This window comes from Larimichthys crocea, chromosome XXI (genome assembly GCF_000972845.2).
Source record: "Larimichthys crocea isolate SSNF chromosome XXI, L_crocea_2.0, whole genome shotgun sequence".
Taxonomy (NCBI): domain Eukaryota; kingdom Metazoa; phylum Chordata; class Actinopteri; family Sciaenidae; genus Larimichthys; species Larimichthys crocea.
Genome location: NC_040031.1, coordinates 17,913,833 through 17,933,607, shown reverse-complemented (window position 1 = coordinate 17,933,607; position 19,775 = coordinate 17,913,833). Strand labels below are relative to the sequence as shown.

Sequence of the window (19,775 nt, the reverse complement as noted above, 5' to 3'; positions counted from 1 at the left end):
TCATTCTGCTACAAAATGTCCAATACATAATAATACGCTTTATCATATAACATATCTCAGCACCGAGAGTCAAGGTCTCATCTTGTAAATGTTTTGATCACCTGCAGAACATTTACCCTTTGGTTCAGATTTACTATCACAACAGCAAGCTTTTAAAACTCCAATCTCATTGAAAGCAGCACAAGCCTTTTTTTGTGTGTATCCGTGTGTGTGTGTGTTCTACCTAAAACCTAAAATACCACTCCACTCAACAGCCTCATACATTCCATCACACTCACCATGGCTAAGAATTAAAAGAGTAATCCAATGAAATATTAATTAAATTATTGTGGGGTTTTCACTTAAGCGCACCATTTTCATAATTGTTCCATAAATTATATTTTCCAGTACATTTGCTTTAGATGGATAATTAATTTCTGGCTTTACCCGTTTCAATTTGATTTTGTTTATGGAAACTGCAGAATGCAAATGTTTGTGTGAGCGTGTTGTTTTGTTGTTGTGTTGATTTTATGCCAAAATGTGATATATTCATCTGTCCAACTGTATGTTTGATAATTTCACACAAAAGTTCAGAGAATCAAGAGCGTCATGGTCAGACAGATGCATATTACAATGACAAAGGGGATGTTAACATTTTTTATCATAATGATAAACAGAGTATAGCATATGTGGCTGCATGCTGTTGAACTAAATGAACTGGACTTTTGTGCCTCGATGCAGCTTCTGACAAATCCTTATACTATAAAATAATATAACAACATAGATCATTACAATATACACACAATACACATGTTTTTAATCACATACACAAAGATACACGGGTTGGTTGGTTCTGTGTCTTATAACAAAACGCATGTTGGCAAAGCGCAAACAAAAAGAAATACTGCCTTTCCTTAGAGCTCTTCGACACATTTTAGCACCTTCCAGCTCATTGTTTTGGTTTTACAGCATTCAACTTTACTGTTTTGTTTCACTTTCACTCTCTCATCAATGCAGTTTCCAGCTCCAGTTGTAGTTACAAATCATCACTCAACTTTGCCATTCCTTCCAATTTTATGACGCATTTTAGCATCTTTGAGCTTATTGTTTCACTCTCTCATCAACCCGTTTTCCAGCCACAGAGGGCAGCTGTTTACAGTACAACAAAAAGGCTCTAACAAAACCCACCAAACCTGACCTGCTCAGTACTTAGGAAGTTGGTGGAGACCAAATTGGAGCTAAAAAGGAGAGTAACTTTTAGACTTATATTCACCAGGTGGACAAAAACACAACTCCAAACAAATGCTAATGCTGTATCTTGTCTGCTGGATGTGTAAATAAATTGCCAACAGTAATAGATAACTGAACCGAAGCATGTCTAACCTAAATTAAATCATAGTATATATGTCATCATACATATTTTGTTGGTCAGCCACTGTGCTGAGATCTTTATTCTAGTCCATCTTTATAATCAACATTTGTATCACTTACTCCTGCATTCAATAGGTATGGCAGGCTAACAGTTAACTACTGTAAAATACACACTGCGAAATGACCAACATCAAACACAAACACGTATAAACATACAAGCCAACATCTTGATGTACATACACACACACACAACCTCCACAAGTTCCACCATGTTTGTCCTATGATATTTCTTGCTGCTAAAAATGGCAGCTCAGTAGCTTCAGAATCCTGTTTAAGTGAGGCCACATTATCATTTCACAAGGCAAAGACAGAAGGCAACATATGCCCAGCACTGTCCTTTGGTCCCTCAGACTCAAAGTATTCATCAAAAAGCTGTGCTCTCCCATGAGCTTGCTGCCATATGCTGCTGGAAAATGTCACCAGTAAAAGTCATAATAATTCACAGGCTTCAGATTCACATTTGATATTCCTGTTTTTCAAATATTGGAACCCGCATCTCATACTTTGGAGATATATGTTGCCCAGCAGTGAACATAAAACAATTGTAATCATTGGCCTTTACGTTTAGAAGGTGCAATATTAGTGTGTCCATGTTACTTTAGTCTATAAACTTGGATTGACATGCACCGCACAGAGTTTTCTGTAATGACCACAAGTTAGCAGTAAGTAACTATATTAACTGTAATACATACTGGGACAACTTCAGGCCTATTCAGCTATAACCTTTTTCAAGAACATATTTGTATTAATTTTCAAAAGGTGACTGCATAAAAACAACAAATCCATTTAAAGTTATACCAAAGGTCTGCAAAATATAACTGACATAAAGCCTAAATTTGGTTGGTGTTAATAATTTGAGTTTAAAATTAGAATTGTATGGTAGTCACACTATTAGGCTATCATTTATTGGGCGGAGAAAACATAAGCCCCCACTTTTCTCACAGATGTACCGTTAACCAAGAGAAGTACTAAGAAGTACTTAAAATATTGAATGTCTGGCTTACTCAGTTCCTTACCTAAAAGATTTGTCAAACTGTAATTCACCACAATAGAGAACTCAAAATGAGTATGGATAACCAAAGACACTCTTGAATTGCAAGGCAGAGCCCAACGTTACTCCCAAAATTTGAATTACTTGCGCATTTTGTATGCAGACATTAATATTGCAGCTACATCAGCTGTCTCGGCTAACAATAATATGCCATATAAATAAAGGTAGACTGGCAAGGACAGATGAGAACATCAGAAATGAACCGCTGAGATATCTGCTACACCCTACAGTGTCCTTGAAAAATCCCCCTGACATATCTGTGGATGCTTGACTAACCGGAAAATTTAAATAGAAGTGACACCTACAGATTATTATATTATAATTGGTTTTGAATACCAGAACATGGGTCCTCCGTGACCACTCTTTTCAGATAGCACTAAAATCTGCTTACATTTGAAAGGGCAACAGTTTGCACGATGTTTCACTGTGGGGCACAAAATTCAGGTGGGAGGGATAACAGTCTGTTTTACTCACAGAACTGGACAGTAAGAAGCAAAAGTTAGAGCGATGGTCATGTTTAACCGACTTTCTGACAAGCTGCAGCCAGCTTTGTAACAAAACGTGTTCAATTATGTGTAATCATCCACATATTTGGAAAACACTATTGTTATGCACACACTTTAAAGGTTTAAAGGAAATTATGGGGTTTTCCAAAGGACACCGTTTGGCAGTCAGATGGCTCTGAATAATGGATTTTTTTTTAAATTGTTAAATTCTGTGTTTTCCTTATTCATGCAAGGGCAGAGAGACGGACAGAGGCAACACTATTCTGCGTGTTAGATGAGGGAGCTCTGCTGTTATCTACTGATCCCAGAACTTCCCTTGGAGCACCGGAGTGGGTCTGTATCACGTAGTGCACCGTGCACTGGGACTGTGCAGCCTGCTGACAGGAAAGCTCGATTAGCGAGCCACAAAGAGGCCAATATAGAGGAGAACTTCCTCAGCCAAAGGGGGTTTGTCCGGAGAACACGCTCCAACCCTCTTTCCTGACAGGGGACAGTGACAAACACACACACTGCCTGGCCCACCTTAGGGAATGCATGATGGATTGGGATTTGGTTTCTCAGACACACGTGCATGCAGGAATTGCAACATACAGCACGACACATAGACGCAAGAACTAGAAGCCATGTTAATAAATACATATGTATCCTTTTTTTTAACAGGCAGAGAGATTGTGATTTTTGTTCAGTTATTAAAACACAACTGTTAAATGGATTTGGAAGGTAACAAAGTTAACGTTTTTCAAAGAATACTGGCAGTCATCCAGAGAAAGAGATGAGTATGTTTGGACTGGCCCCAGCCCTGCGCGTGCTGCCTTCACTCAGACAATGGGATGTAGATGTGGAAGTGGGCCTGGGCCAGATGAGGAAAGCGAGATAGCAAGGGTGGGATGACGGGTGGAGGTGCGCTGAGCACAGACTGGTAGGCTGTTATGGGACCCTGTGGTGGAAGGGCATTGTTCAGCAGAGGAAAAACACAACAACAATAAAAAACAACTCTTCCTGAATCTTTTTATATGATTATGTAGAGAACAATTGAGTGGGTGGGATCCGCTACTTTGAGGATATTGAAAGAAGCCTCTCCTTTGAGACTTGGAATGATCCTTTCACACCTTACACTGGAACACAGGCAGGAAAATAAAACAATGTGAGTTGCTGAGCAAGAAGCATATTGATCAAGAACAGCGTGTCCATTGAGAGAGATTACAATGGCCTTTGGCCTGTGACACATTAAGCAATGAACTAAAGGTTAATGAGGGGAAAATTGAATAATAATGGATCTATCTTTTCAAAGATACAGCATATTATGCATTATGCTTCGGCATAATGCAAAGTCGATCGGTATTAAATCAAATTCTATTTAAATTTAACTCATCCTACATGGTTAGCAGGCACCACAGAAGGTAGGAAAAACTCATTCTAGTCTGTTATGCTTACATAACGCAAAGAAAATATGCATCATTAATTTTCATATGCTACCTTGTGTGTGTGTATGAGTGAAGAAAGAACAGTAAGTTTGGTGTGTATAATTATATGCTGACCACATGATGTCTAGTTCTGTGTCCGACTTTTTCAGCTGATACTGCTCGGCTGTAGATTTCACTAACCCTAAGGTCATGCACCTGATATACCTTTGAATCCCGCTGTTTGCTGAAGTGTAGAATTCTCTCAGGGGAAAGAGGCATTCACAGATAAGAGACTGGTGTGATGTTGCGCATCTTGGCCCTCAAGGCCTAGACATCGGTTTTCTCTTCATCTCGTTTTCACATTTTTGCAGCTTTCCATTGATTTAGTACTAGCTCAATTCATGGCCAGTTCAAGTGAGGGCTGCATTAGCTGGCGTGCTATTGTCTGTACACAGACAGTTAGGGATATAAACATTCAAGACAAGCACACATTTTATCAGCGTAGGTCAATACAGACACCATCTACCTGTTATCCCCTGCACATACTTGATTTATCAGGATTCCATTAAGATTCGTAAACAACGTCTACACAGTTGAGAGCTCGTAGAAGAGTAATTATCACAGAAATGATAAGATACAAAAAAAAATACATAGTGAAAGTATCATCCGAGGATACCTTTTTAAAAGGTTCATGGTCTGTTCCATTAGAAACAATGCTCAAGGCCAAGAGTTTTGTCTTTGATTAATGCTTTGGGGAGAAAGATAAACAGCTCGTCATCAGTTAAAATAGAGTTTACAAGACCGAGAGTTTGAATTCACTTTCCTTGCACTATAGTTACATTCCTGAGGTCACTAGTGCACATAGTGATCTGGTTGTTTTATGAATTAATTGTTTTTTTTAAGACAATGGCTTATTTATTCAAACAAATGTGCATACTATTACAAACTATTTACAAATTTGTATTTGATTCTATACATTATAATAATTTGCTACAAACTAACCCTAACCCTATTTCAAAGTTATTCTCTAAAAAAATATATAATTTTTTCAGCTCTGTGTACATTTCTAATAAATATAGTAGTGGCAAACTGCCTCTGAAATTATTCTATTTGAGAAATTCAGTCAAAAGTGAAGAAAATAAGAACCCAATGTGCAAAAGGAACCTTCTCACTTCTAAAGAAAAAGACTGAACCCACAGACCTCTTTCTGAAAGGTAAACATTTATTACTTCAGGAGTGTTTGATGGGCGGGGAGGCCCTCACTTCACCAGGCTGTAAATGTCATCTTCTCTTTGACACATTAGGGACAAATGAGTCAAAGCTCTAGTGGCAAGAGTGATACTCTGCCCTTCTGTTCTCAGGCCCAGGCAACTATAGCTGGCTAAAAGCAGCAATTTTCAGAGGGTTTTTATTTGCTATAAGAAAAGCAATGATTCACTAAATCAATGGCGCATTGATTGGACTTCACAGTTGTTGTCTGGTTATTATGGACCATGCAAACATGACGATATTTGAATATTGTAAAATAATGCATCAGTTGTTGCTGTTTTTTTGCTGTTCCTGTGTACAAAATATTCAAAGAAAACATTAAAGCAAGAAAAAACAATATTAATTCATGACATGTAGAAATTGATTGTTATAAGCATGGTGTTATTTGACTGTTGTTTGAGAGTCGCAGTACTGTATGAATGCAAGGCGGCAGCATGAACGACAGTGATAGATCTCAAGGGCAGCTAAGTAGATTGTGTATAAATTGTATTCTTAGAATTTATTTGCTTTAATTTCATAATAAAAATAGTAATAGATGCATCCTTTTTCTCTTTAAAACTGTCATATCCGTATCCTTGTATTAATGACTTTGTAACTTTTTATTGTTAGAACTAAAAACTAACTTAGGTACGTTCTGCTCATTACAAAATAGCACAATAATCTCTGAGGCTTGCTCTCTTTCTCTCTCTCTTGGACTAACATTAGGTTGCCTTCTGGAAGTTCTGACCTGGGCCAGACAGCAAGGCTTCAGAACTGGCAACTGTCTCTCCACGCCATTAATCAGGCACACAGAGGACTGTCTTCCATCCAGATGGGGAGCCTCTCTACAACCAGAGAAAAATAAGCAGGCTAATTAATTCTTATTGTTATAGACAGAGGGAGATTAGATGTGAGAGAAATTGAGGGGGGAACAAGGAGAGGGAGTGGAGACTAAGTCACCTTTAACGAAGCTACATGGTCATTGTTTCTTCAGCAAAACATATCTATGACTTGAAATGCTGTATGACTGAATGTGGAGGGCAGAGCGACATCACAGCTAGAGGTTAATGAATAATAAGGAGCCTGGAGCACTATGGGACACCGTGTGGCAGTGATTAGAAAGGCCCACTAGGACACAATCAAACTTTGAGTCCACTTTACAAGGATGAGTGAGATAACACAGAATAATTCCCACTGGCTATATTACTATGTACTCTAACTACTCTGAAGCCATGCACGCTGATACCTAAAGATAAATGTGACAGATATAACACCATTGAATTATGGGGGATATCTGCAGAGTTGGGTAATTAGAGATTTATTCTTTGTTGTGGAAACAAAATGGGTAAATATCAAGTCCAGAAGCCTGATATCATACACATCCAACCCAGTAATGTGTTTCTTCTCCCATACTATGAGCACGTACACATTGAACAGATAATAAATATATGCAGCAGAAATGATTATCCCCCAAATTGTGTAGCTCAGCTCTACGGAGCATTTTACTGTCTTTCGATCACTGTTTTGGTTTCCTGCCTATTAGTGTGTTGGTTCACTCTCATCAGTGTCTTTTCCAGCAGCTGCAAGCAGCTGTTTCCAGGGAAAAATGCTGATAAATATGCTGTACATTTTCCCCCCAGCGCCAAGCAAAAGATAGACAAAGTTGGGACAGAGCTTGTATACACAGTACAGGATTTAGTAACTAAACAGGCAAATATTTCCCACAGGAGGTGACTAAAACAGAGCTAAAAGGAGAGTGAATACTGAATATTCAAATCTCATGTGTAGTGATGCTCCATCTCTGTTCGATAACTAAATAGCCATCATGGCATATCATGTTTGCAGCTTGATGCACTGCATCCAAGTGGCCGAAATTAATGCAGGTCTATAAGCTTCTGAGTGGTGAGTAAAGTTCTGCTCTATGGTTGATGGTCATGTGCTAGAAGAGATCCAGAACATTCAGCCTACACACAACATTAGAGGACTTTTTTTATTTTACAGAGAGATACATATACCTAATTAGGTATTAGAAGTGGTAAAAACCAACAATACCCCGTGTAGCACTTGATGTGCTGCTAGTCTGCCAGTCTTTAAACAAAACCATCTAAACTAAGGTTAGGAGCTGTGTGAGTCACAGGTATTAGACGCACACAGTGTTTGTGTGCTTTCCTTAGAATCATGATAGGATAAAAAAACTGAAGTTGAAGTCAAGTTTCACAGCGTTTCCAGATGGCGTTGTTTACATGGTGCAACAACTTACCGGTGTTCCTTATCAAATGTGAATTACAGAAAGGATATGAGTACCTGTTCCACAGTAATGAGGCAGGAAGTTAAACTGTGAAATCACTTATGTGAATATAAAAACTGAGACTGGAAACAAGGGGAAACAGTTTGACTAGCTCAGTCAAAAGTGATCAAATACACATTTCAACAACTTGTGTCTTATAACGTGCTGTATATTGTTTGTTGCTAATACCTAATAATTCAAACTAAACTGTGTAGCTTTGCAGAAAAGCATAGACCAGGTGAATTGTGTTTTGCTGTTAAACAAAATCTCTATGTGGATTTCCCATTCCTGTCATCTGGGGCAAACATACTGCAGTAACAAACAGTGGATAATGATGGAGGATGTCTCTAGAGGACTTGCGCAATTATCTCATCTACCCTGAAGCGTCAACTGGCATCTGTGGTTCCCCACCTGAAAATATGACACAAATGAAAAGATAGGATAGTGACAGAATGCCACCATTGTGTGTCGGTGACACAGCATCCAGTGCTGCTGGTGTTTTGTGCTGATCCATGTGAGCACCAACAACTGCTCAAGGGTACACACACATGCTCAGCTCAGTTTTGGACAGCATGTTTTGATCATTTGAACATCCAAGTAAACTTTCTTGGCAAGAAAGACAATAGTTACTTGTGGCAGGAAAATAGGATACGTTTACCTACTTTGTGTTGGCTTTGAATTCAACACAAAATTGGTACCATTTGTAAACTATTTTAAGATATCATGAATATTAGATACTAATAGGGTTGGGGTTAACCCTATTTGTCTGCAGTCATGAACTAGGGTTCATGTAATGTCCGTTCTTCTTCTAATTTTCGACTAGCTGAGTGTGTGTGTGTGTTTCTTTATTGTGTACAACATTGTTCACTGCAGCCAATGACGTCTTCACATTGTTAATGTTTAATGGCATTAAAAAAATGTTATGATTGGTAAAAACACTTAAACACCTACCCAAGAAAACAAATTTAAGGAACAGAAATATACTACTGCTATTAATACCATAACTATGACTATTAATAATAACAATTCATCCTGATAATAATAATGCAGTAAAATAAATTCTTTAAACTTCACTCTCTGCATATGTTACACATCTACAACAATACTGTAAGTACTATTGAAATAACTACTGAAGTTAGGGGTGTAATATACTAATATTGACATCATGTTAATAATCCATCATGATATCATGATCAAAGGACAAAAATCAATTCAAAAAATAATAAATAAATAAATAATACAAAAGATGGTAGCATTTTCTATCGTGAATTCTGTTGGCCACAATAATCATGTAGGTAAAATCTCATATTATGACAGTCTTAACTAGCAGTAGCTAGTAACTAGTAAAAACAATCAAACTACAACACATGGAATGTCCGACTATCTTTGTAAACATGAGTAACCTTCAGTAAATGTAATGAGGTCAGATTACCTTCAGGCTGCGTAACAGGGCCGTAGTCTTATTTACAGATATGCCTGGTGTCATTTAAAGAGCTATAATAATAGGTCTCCAACCACAACTGACAGTGTCAGTTGTATCCCTGTATCCCCCACATCCAGTGCCAGACTGAATCAGGTCCAGAAAATCAAATCTAAATCACTATTTTAGGTGCTGAATAAGCCTAAAATTCAGTTTTCTGTTTATTTGCATACATATCTCTCTTGGTTTGAGGATGTTCATTAACTAAGACTAACTCTTCTAATAGCCTGTTTTATGCATGCAGCAATGGCGTATGGGCCAGGGACACTTGCTCTCTTTCTTGTGCAGACATTGTCCCTCGTGAACCTGCGAGCATGCTCCTCAACCTCATGTGAGCCTATGAAGGAATCTATTATTTTTTCAATCCTGAGGGAAGGAGAAAGGTCTCCAGCATCATTATTTTCCTTCAAAATGTAACTGACTTTACTGCACACCCTAATTTGCTTGCCGTAATTATAGGTCATGCTCCCCTTTTGTAATTTATAAAACCTTTTGTTCTTATCAATAATGAATGGGCTTTAGCAAATCATGGTGCTATAATATTTTGATATTATGAAAATGCTAATGCGTCAGGGACCTTAAGCCTTATCGGCCAGGTCCGATGCTCTATTAAACAGCCAGCAGAAGAAGTTGGACGCAAATTGCTTATGTTAATGCCCCAGTTGTACCCAGACAGCATGAGGAGTCTGCAATTAATTTCATCCAGGCGGTGGATGGACAGGCAAATTTATTTCCCTTCCACAGGATGGTGGCTCCCCCTCCTTTCTGAAAAGGTCTCCATGCATAGAATTGGAAAGGCTGTGAGAACAAGAGATGGAGGGTAAAAGGGAAAGTGAGAGGGGAGCGGTAACTTAGGAGCAATCTGTGACCTAATTGAACAGCGGCAAAAAGGGAGGGCAGCATCAGGGAGACAAGAGGCGAAATCTTCATTCATTCCGCTGACAAGTGTTTTCAGAACTTAAACCTGTTTTATTAATTATGTTTGACATTTCCCTAATTACTTTCATTTACATCACATCAGCTCCTAGCAGATGATTAGACTGCATATCAATTCAGTGCGGTGTGAGAGTACAGGGAGAGGAGTGGATAGTGACGGAGTTATAAAGTGTTATTTTATTACAAGTAGTCTGATATGATAAGGTTTCACACAATCAAAGACAATGTGCCGTGCTCCTCTGTTAACTTACTGTGTATTTGTAGAGTGTAAATCAAGAAAATAAAGTTTTAGCATGTTAGACACTTGAATAAAGTCAAGAACGTACCAAGTCTGCCCATGTTTCAAATAGCCATCTCTGCTGAGAGCAGTAAACTTTGATGTCTTGTAGAGCATGGCCTATAAACACTTGATAAATTGACACCGCTGTTTCTGCTTATATGAGCCCCTGCCTCTGAAATGCCACACCATGACAGAAACACACACAAAGTATGTTATTTTTATCTTACCTGAGATACAAAAAAAAAATAAATCATCTTCTCATAGGAATATGCAGAGGGACAGAGCTTACGTATAGAAACTCCGGCCTCACTGCCTCATCTTGTTAAAAACTCTCATTGGAGCTCTCGCAGGAGCCGTCAGCTTGAGACCCCACACCTTCTCCTTCACTGTCCTTTTATTTGTAATCGCACATTCGCACACTCCCTGGGCGATTCCCACCGCTGTGATAAGAGCATTTTTTTAAAAAAAGAGTTTTCCTCAATAGGTTGTGGGCCAATGACGCCTCCAAGCTAAACTAGAGCTTCTAACCACGACAAAACGGTTACAGAGGATTAGCAAATATGGTTAAATAGTAATTTGTTGAATTACTATGATAGTATGCATGTGTGTGTCTGTCTTTGTGTGTATACTGTACACATAAAAACATACACATACAGTACACAGTATAACAGAGATAAAAAGAAAAGCGTGAGTTGTGTTTTCATTTATTTTGATTGAAAAATGACTGAAACGATTTATTGATTAGCAAAATTGTTGCCAATTATTGTTATCAAACTAATTATTCCTGCTCTAAATAAATAACTGAGTATGCTAAACAAAAAGAAAAGCAGCATTGCATTTACACTGACATTTTCATTAATCTCACTCTTTGTTTGGCTGTCTGAGGAAAACTGAAGATCCTGAACGCACCTTTAGCTTTCAATCTGTCAGCTTGAAGGAACGCAGTGTAGGATTGTCTATTTAATCCAAATAACAGTGATTCTTTCATTTTTAAATACATAATGGAAATAGATGAGGAAGACTCATAAAAATTTATACCTCAATTCTCCATTTTAATTTATAGCCCACCCTCCAGGCACATATTATTCAAACATTAATATAAAAAAGAACTATACATCAAAAAGGTGTCAGCTTTCACTTTTACTTCCATTCATAGTCATGCATATTAGATGTAGACTAAGCTTGACTGCTGCCCGTCTTATAACAATTACACATTAAGTAACAAGCAGCTTGATGGATTGATAGATAATGTCCATATTCTGTATTCAATATACTTAAATTTTAATGACCTTTTCAACACCCTTACTTTTCACTTATATGTTTAGATAATACACTTTATGCAAATTGTAGAATTCTATAAATTTTAGATTTATCTCTATTCATCTTCCTCTGTGTCTGTGAGAGATGTTCATTGTGAAATGAGATTAAAATCAAGTTTAAACCATTCATTTTCTTTTTCTCTCTCACACACACGCAAATCAAAACTTGGTTGAAAAAGGAAACAAATTTTACCCATCCATCAAAACAGTGTAAGTCAAGTACAGTATAATACTTCCTTATCTCTGTAATCAGTATCAGTACTATCGAGATCAACATCTAGATGCAAGCTAATCATCCTGTATAATGTATTGATGTGCAATGTGTGTGTGTTACATTAGCGATCATTAACGATCCACTCATGTGATGTGATGCTAACAAACTGTTTGTCTTAGCTACAGGGGGCTGGGTAAACACACAAATGGTATTTCCGCTTTTTTTTTTTTTTTCTCTTCTCCCCATTTTTGTGCTCACCAGTTCCAGTCCCGTATGTTTGGTAATCGGCATTGGTAAGTCAGAAGACATCAGCTTGACTCTATTAATTACCACCTGATCCTTTCTTCCTGGATAATTAGGTACCCATTAGTTCTAATCAAGTAGTTACTTAATTATTGCAGTAATTAGTCTAATGGTCTAGCAAATTGAAGCTTTATCACTTTCGGATACTTAATGTTCTTGGCAGAGTACATCACAAGTGTCAAGGCTTGGGCTTCAGCAATCAAGCAGTAGAGAACAAAGTTAATACCATGGCATAAATGATATTGGTCTATTCATGTTTTAATATGCATATTAACCAATTTTATGTTAACATGCTGTGTGTAAAAATGTGTAACTTGAGAGAAAACAATTGATTTCAGCACAACAAAACATCCATAATAGTCCAGACAGGCAGTGCTGGAATGTGTTGTTGAGACACACTCGCATTAACCTGCATGAAACAAGGGGAAACCTTTGATACCACTGAAAAGACGGCAAGGTAAGCAGCAAGGTAATCTACCAACAGTTATTGAAAGAATGCATGGTATTCAGTTCATTCATTTTTTTTTTCTTCTGGGTTGTTTTAATGTTCTGTCACACAGTGACAGCAAATTGTATGCTTGGGGGTGGGTAAAAGCAACGCTCCAACATTAGGACTCACCCGGGCCACAGAGGGAAAGTGAATGGGTTGTCTTCAAACTGCAATAAATTGGGCCTGGCTTGTCTGTCATCACCTTCCAATTAGCTGCAGTTTATTGAGTCTGCCAGAGATGCAGGATGTTGGCAGGTGAAGAGAGGTGTCTGAAAGGTGCCTGAGCCAGTACACCAAAATTGGACAGAGCTCACCTGTGACCCAGACACCGTCCACCACCTTGACCAACAGACCTTACAGGCAAGACAAAATTAATACATGTACACACCAAAAGCACTGACAATATACAGTGAAAACAAGCATCCATTCAGGCCTACGGCATGTTTGCACATATTTAGAGTATGGCATACGGGACTATATAAAACTATAAATACCTACATGAAGGTAGGATTTATTGCAGGAATGTTGTATTAGACTGCATTGGTTTTAGCTAGGTGTAACTAATAAACTGGCAACTAAGTGTAAAATCTCAATACTTAAGGCTTGTTTTGAAATAACCAGCCTTAACAAAAGCCTTTAATATTGTATAGCAAATACAAACAAGTTGTGCTGAAGGGTTTAAATATTTTTGCTAAAACTTTACAAAATAGACAAATTTAGAGTCAAAATGATGTTCTGGGTAAAAAGCAGCATGGCAACAGGAATGAACAAATACCGTGTACTGACAGCCCAGATGCACATCGACAGGAAGCATCGTAAGGAGTCCTGCACATGACCACTTGTGCAAACCCGCTCCTACATACACCTGTAATGATTATTAGCAGAACCAACCTTAAACCTGCCATTATAAAATCCAAACTCAGCTAGCTGTCAGCATAGGCAGTATGGGTAAAAGCAGAGTAGCAGTGTAGTGATGTGGTGCACAACAGTCCAGAAAAACAAATAAATGATAGTTTGTTGTCAGTGCAGCAAAAATGGATACTCTCATTTATTTATTATTTTTTATTATGTAATGTTAACTGACCTGCAATTGTCTACACAATGGTGTTCAAACTATTTCCAACTTTCTACAGAGATCATTTAGAATATCCTCTAGTAGATTTTACTAGCCTTTACTTCAAGTAAATCTCCAAACCTGGTTCAGAGGTGTTAACTACAATAGTGGAAAAATATTTTAATTTGCATGTGTCCTTTTTTTCCCCTGTTCTCTGTCACAAAACAGCCCACATCTAATCATGTTTACCAGTACTACAACATTAAAATATGATATGTATATACATATTTTACAATTTCTATTTGTTATGCATCAGGACACTACTATACATTGTGGTTTGGGGTGTGATATGTATTTATATATAAAAATCAGTTTCACACACAGACTGGTCGAAACTTTTTTTCCAGCAGAAGAAATTAAGAACTCTCCTATGTGAATAATGCACTAAAAAACAAAAGTTTTGAATGAATTTTTAAAGCGGACATAAACTTGTCATCTTTCCTTGACCTATTTGTCACTAGATGCAGAATGCCCCACAAGATGCCTTCACTGAATAAAGTAAAAGGTAAAAATCTGCAGTGCTCCTTGCCATATGACAGGAGTGTGTGAAAACTGACACACAAGAGTTTTCAAATTGGGGCCCGGGGAGCCGAAGCATAAAATAACTTCAATCTCAGCGGCTCTCCAAGGAATAGAGCAGAAGTGCGACCAACAACAACACAACAACAGAGAGGCAGGAAGGGGTGAAGGTAGGAGTTATTAGAGAATAAAACATGCCTCTCCATCTCACTCCCTCTCTCTCAGGAAACCCAAGGATGATCAATGGATTTAGTCAGGGAGATATTCAAGCAGAAAATTGCTGCCTTTTTGCTTTTCTTTGAAGTATTTCCAGAATACATACCGTAGCCTCTGTCCACCAAGGTTGAAAATAACAGCACAAGTGCAGTCTCTACCAGTAATCCTGAAAAAGGGAGAAAAGGGTGGGGGAGGGTGTTTGGCGCTGGCACCTAATGTTAAAGGACGCAGGGAGGGCCTAGATTGAAACTTTGCAGGTATAAAATTGAAGGCAGCCAGCTGAACAGACATAGTCAAACTATGGCTATTTTTCAAAAATGGAGCCTCAGTGACCAACATGGGAACTGGAAAAAAAAAAAAAAAGAGCAGTCCCAGGGCCAAGACACGGGGCAAAGCTATGCAGATGTGGTTTCATGATTTATTACATCCAGTTCACATCTATTTACTTTAAACATCCAGTCAACTTCCCTTTAAAAATGTTTGCTTTACCAGTAAATCATAACTTGTGCATAGAAAAAAAAAAGGGGGTTTGAGTGAAACTATATTTTCTATTTGCAAACATTAGTGATTGCTCTTTATTACTTAATAAGCAGCAGCTTTTTAGGGTCACTGCGATGGTGAAGGTTTTCTAAATGAATGAATGAGCCAAAGTGCACCACAACCCCGAGTGCAGGACAATGAGGACCTCCCTGGCCCCTGGGGGCCCCCGGTGGCACTGTGCAGATGACAGCAGAGGCATGTGGCACACTCGTGGCATTATGGATAGGACACAGCGATGGGGGACCAGACTCCTCAGCTCCCTGCTGTGTGGTGTGATGGCCTCATCTGTTTTCCCATCGCTACTCTAATACATCTGCAGCGCATTCCCTCCTAATTAAGATTCCACTGTTCTATTTGTCATAGGATGGAAAGGATATCACAGAGGGTAGTTTAGCCACAGTTTTTGGATTAATTGCTGGGCAAATCACCACACGCAAGGATGCTCAGTAAGTCTGAGAAAGAATAGTGACAATAAGTCTGCGTGTTGTTGTTTTTTTTTCTTAATGTTATTTTTACAGATAAGCCTCCACAGGGAATTGGATGAAACTATTTGTCACAGCTTGTTCCACACTTACATTATTAATGCTTAATAGTGAGCAGTCATTGTTTAAAAGGTAAGGGGGTGTTCAGAATTGAGCTTGTATTTGTCCAGATAGACACAGATGCAGTTCTGTTTTATTTCAGGTACCTTATTGTAATTTTGATCCCTGATAAGCTCTATGATGTATCTGGATTTCCTAAAAACTTTAATGATTCTCACAACTGAAGTATTTACAAGAAGGGAAACTACAATGTCGTCAATGTTGGTCAATGTGATCGTAAAAGAGGCATCTACAAGATAGTCAACCAAACAACCCTGTATGCCATGGACGATTCATGGTGTCTGTAGACTGTGTTTAGAGAAATAAACCTAATGTGATGTACAGTATGTTGTTATAACTTCATTTAGTTCATCAAAACTGTCACCAACCTATAACCTTTGTACTATAATCTCCAATTCTCAACATATACTAGTTTGTCTCAGGTTTGCTGCAGAACGTTCAAGTGGCCAGTTGGCAAGCTGGCACTCATTAACATGCCCATGTCACCCAGCAACCATTATTTACAGTATTATATGTTTGTTTTTGTGTGTGTTTTTTTTATATTTATATATTTGGAAATACAACTTAAAGTATCAACAAATATAAGTTTGCCATGGTTTCAAATGCACACAACAATCTCTAACAGTGATTATATTCATGTTATTTTATGAACATGTAGTTCTTAATCATGTCAAACTCAAGCTGAAATACTGCATGTGACATCGATCGATAGGCAACAATCGTATATTAATGCAATTAACATTGTGAGAAAAATCTGTCTTTATCTTGACATATTTTGTCAAACATTTTACACATTCTGGCAGTCCCAGATGTTTGGGAGCTACAGTACAGAACAGGCTGATATGAGAGCTATAGTTCTTTGGATTTCTGTCAAATACAGCATTATAACTGATATATAATTAGAAAATATTTTCAATAAATATTTTTCTTTATAGTTTTAACATGAAAAGTCTTCATAATAGTGGAATCCATCTAAATAAACATATAGTGCCATGCACGGTTTTATGTTCTCATGTTCATGCAGGCAGGAATGCAAACACTCTATTGTACATAAGCCGGGATACTTCAGGTAAATCCAAGAGAGAATAAAAACATTCCTCCATTTCAGCATGGTTGCTATCATGTCAAGGGGGAAGGATTTCTTTTTATGGTTTAATTCAACAATAGCATTTGCGATTGGGGTTTTGGGCATCTCAAGGGCATTCCTGGTGAAATTACTGAGACTCTGCACCATTTATCACAGCCTGACATGTGTCATGTTCCAGATTCTGGTGCAGAAAGGTTACAGCTGAAGACAGCTCTCTCTTTGTTGAGCAGCCATCAAAGACAACATCTTGTATTTATCAAAAAAAAGGAAACCTGACAAGAGGATAGGAACTACAAAAGTGCTGTCATATGTTCTCCAATGCCCTCATATTAATCTGATACAATATAGAAGAAATCAGAAGACCAGTTATTAGAAGTTATCCAACCATAACCCGAGAAAAACACGAGTTCATTAGTCAGTTTACAATCTAGTAAGAGATACACCACATGGTGCATTTTGAGATCAAAAGATGATTATCTGGAATAGAATAAATACATTTTGCATGCTATGTGGACATGAACCAAACAAAACAGACCAGAAATCCAGACAGATAAATCAAGGTTGACGGTGTTCAAGTTTGTAAAACAAAATCAAATGTCGAAGGTTACAGAGACATCTTTAAATGGTTTTGTACGCATAAACTTTTGTTAAATCAAATGTCAGTTGTCAATCCTGTGTAAGGTCTTATTTAATTTGTTTATTTGGTTTAGTTTGAGACAGACAGTCTATATCATTATTGCATTATTTTGCAGTCATTATTGTACACACAAATATAGTCATAAAGTCAAAGTCATGTTATCGCACCATAAGTGCAGAACAGAAATTTACATTGCTGTACTATATCCTATATATTATACTATATTACTACATTTCATCTTGGATTTTATATCCCATATTAAAATTTGATGTACTATATTTCTTGATTAATACAGATACATATATGACATATAAACTTAATCATATTACAGACTGTTTGCAAGATTACTATATTTTGCCGCTATTAACCACACCACACACAACAGTGCTGTCCTATTAGTATTAGTACAACTCTGGTCGTAGGTACTGTATGTATACGTCTTGCCTTGTAATTTTGAGTTAAACTGATTTTGTATAATTTATATATCTACTCTATTTTTTGTATTATATACTAATAATAACTACACATTTATTATTTCATTGTTTATTCATTTTTTTCCTGTCTCTATTTAGCTGTAGCTATTTCTGCCCATGTACTAATCGTTCTCTGCCCATCTGTAGCTATTTCTGCCCATGTACTAATCGTTCTCTGCCCATGAAAGCTTAATTGCAGTGATGTATATTAATATTTGGGGTGCTGTATACTGTAAATAGCAATGCCACACTCACAATTCTTTTTATCTTTTAACCTTTTAACCAACTAAATTTGTTCTGTTTTGACAGTCTTTCTCTTGGTAAATGTTTAATTATTACAGTAATGTTTTTAACATGTAAAGGAGAGATTAATACAACAATCACGTGCCGTATGAACACAGAGTTTTTCAGACTGATCTTGTCCATACTGGTAGTGAAGCGTTCCATTTGTAGCATGTCCACACTAAGAAATAGGGGTCAAAATCCACAGTCATCCTCCCAAGCAAAAATCCATAGCCACGTCAAGTGGATATCTTTGTCCTGCTTGGTGTATGTGGATGTGTTGCATGCGCTTTGCCCCAGCGACAAACCTACAGTGCATGCGACTACTGTATGGTGCAAACTTCAGGCTAAAAAGACTGCTAATTTGAAATATAGCTAATTGTTTACAGTATTAGCTAAATATCAGCTAAATTTTGGAAAACATTATTGAAGTTTGGAATGAGTACTGGATTTTGTACCCACTGTAGCACTGCAAAGAAATTTCTTCATTTCAGCGACTGCTTACTCCATACATATGAGCATGTGAGTGTTATGTTAAGTTGGACTTGTACTCATTTGTCTTTTCTAACTTCATTAAATGTATAATCAATGATCTTTTATAACTGTATTTATAAACTTGTCCTTGTTTGGGTAATTGGCTAATTAGCTGATTAAGCTGTACATAAAGCCAATTAATGAATGTATCCAACACCACCCTGCTGTGAGCAGCTATCCAAACCAAGGTTTAAACAACCAGGTTAAATAGTCTTACACAGGTACAATGAAAGTCTTTTTTTGTTTGGCATTTTTGTATTGAACAACCATCCAAATAACACAATCTCTACAGATTAACAAAAACACAACTAAGATTTTTTTTAGACTGAAAACTTTTAACAGGAATAATGTCTCTTATTTGCTATACGAAGAAATTTCACACAACCGGCATCTCACAAAGTAGCTCCCTTTAAAAAGGCATGTAAAATGTCATTGTTTAAAGAGTGTATCAATAACTGCTGACATCGTTAAATGTAAAGTACCACGTAAGGGGGAGGGGTAGGTATAAAATTAATTAATTCTACTGGCACATTATTTATGACTTAATATGATATACTGGTGTGCTTTATAATAACACTGAATGTGCATATTTCTGGAGGAGACAGTGGAGTAATTATGCAGAATGCCTTTTACCATGAATGTACAATATTAATTACAGGCACGGTTGTTTATCAATTGTGAAACACTGTTTAAAAGCTGTTTGGAAGATTGCCACGATGACCCAGGCTTGTCTTCTATCCTTTACTTTCAACTGCTTATAATGTGACACGAGGCATTCCTTTCCAGAGCGCAGATACACAGGTTAATAGATGAGGAAGTGATGAAGGAGAATCAAACATGTGTT

General features: G+C 37.4%; 1 long non-coding RNA gene across 2 annotated transcripts in view; it reads right to left on the bottom strand.

Annotated features, from left to right (window-relative positions):
* LOC113744222 (uncharacterized) overlaps window positions 1–19,775 on the bottom strand; it is a 139,387-nt gene that overhangs the window by 79,238 nt on the left and 40,374 nt on the right. The window contains exon 4 of one of the 2 annotated variants that reach the window (XR_003461367.1): window positions 6,367–6,463. This is a non-coding gene — a long non-coding RNA (uncharacterized LOC113744222). Of the gene's footprint in view, window positions 1–5,618; window positions 6,464–19,775 lie in introns of those variants that run through there. The other variant, XR_003461366.1, reaches the window with a different exon arrangement.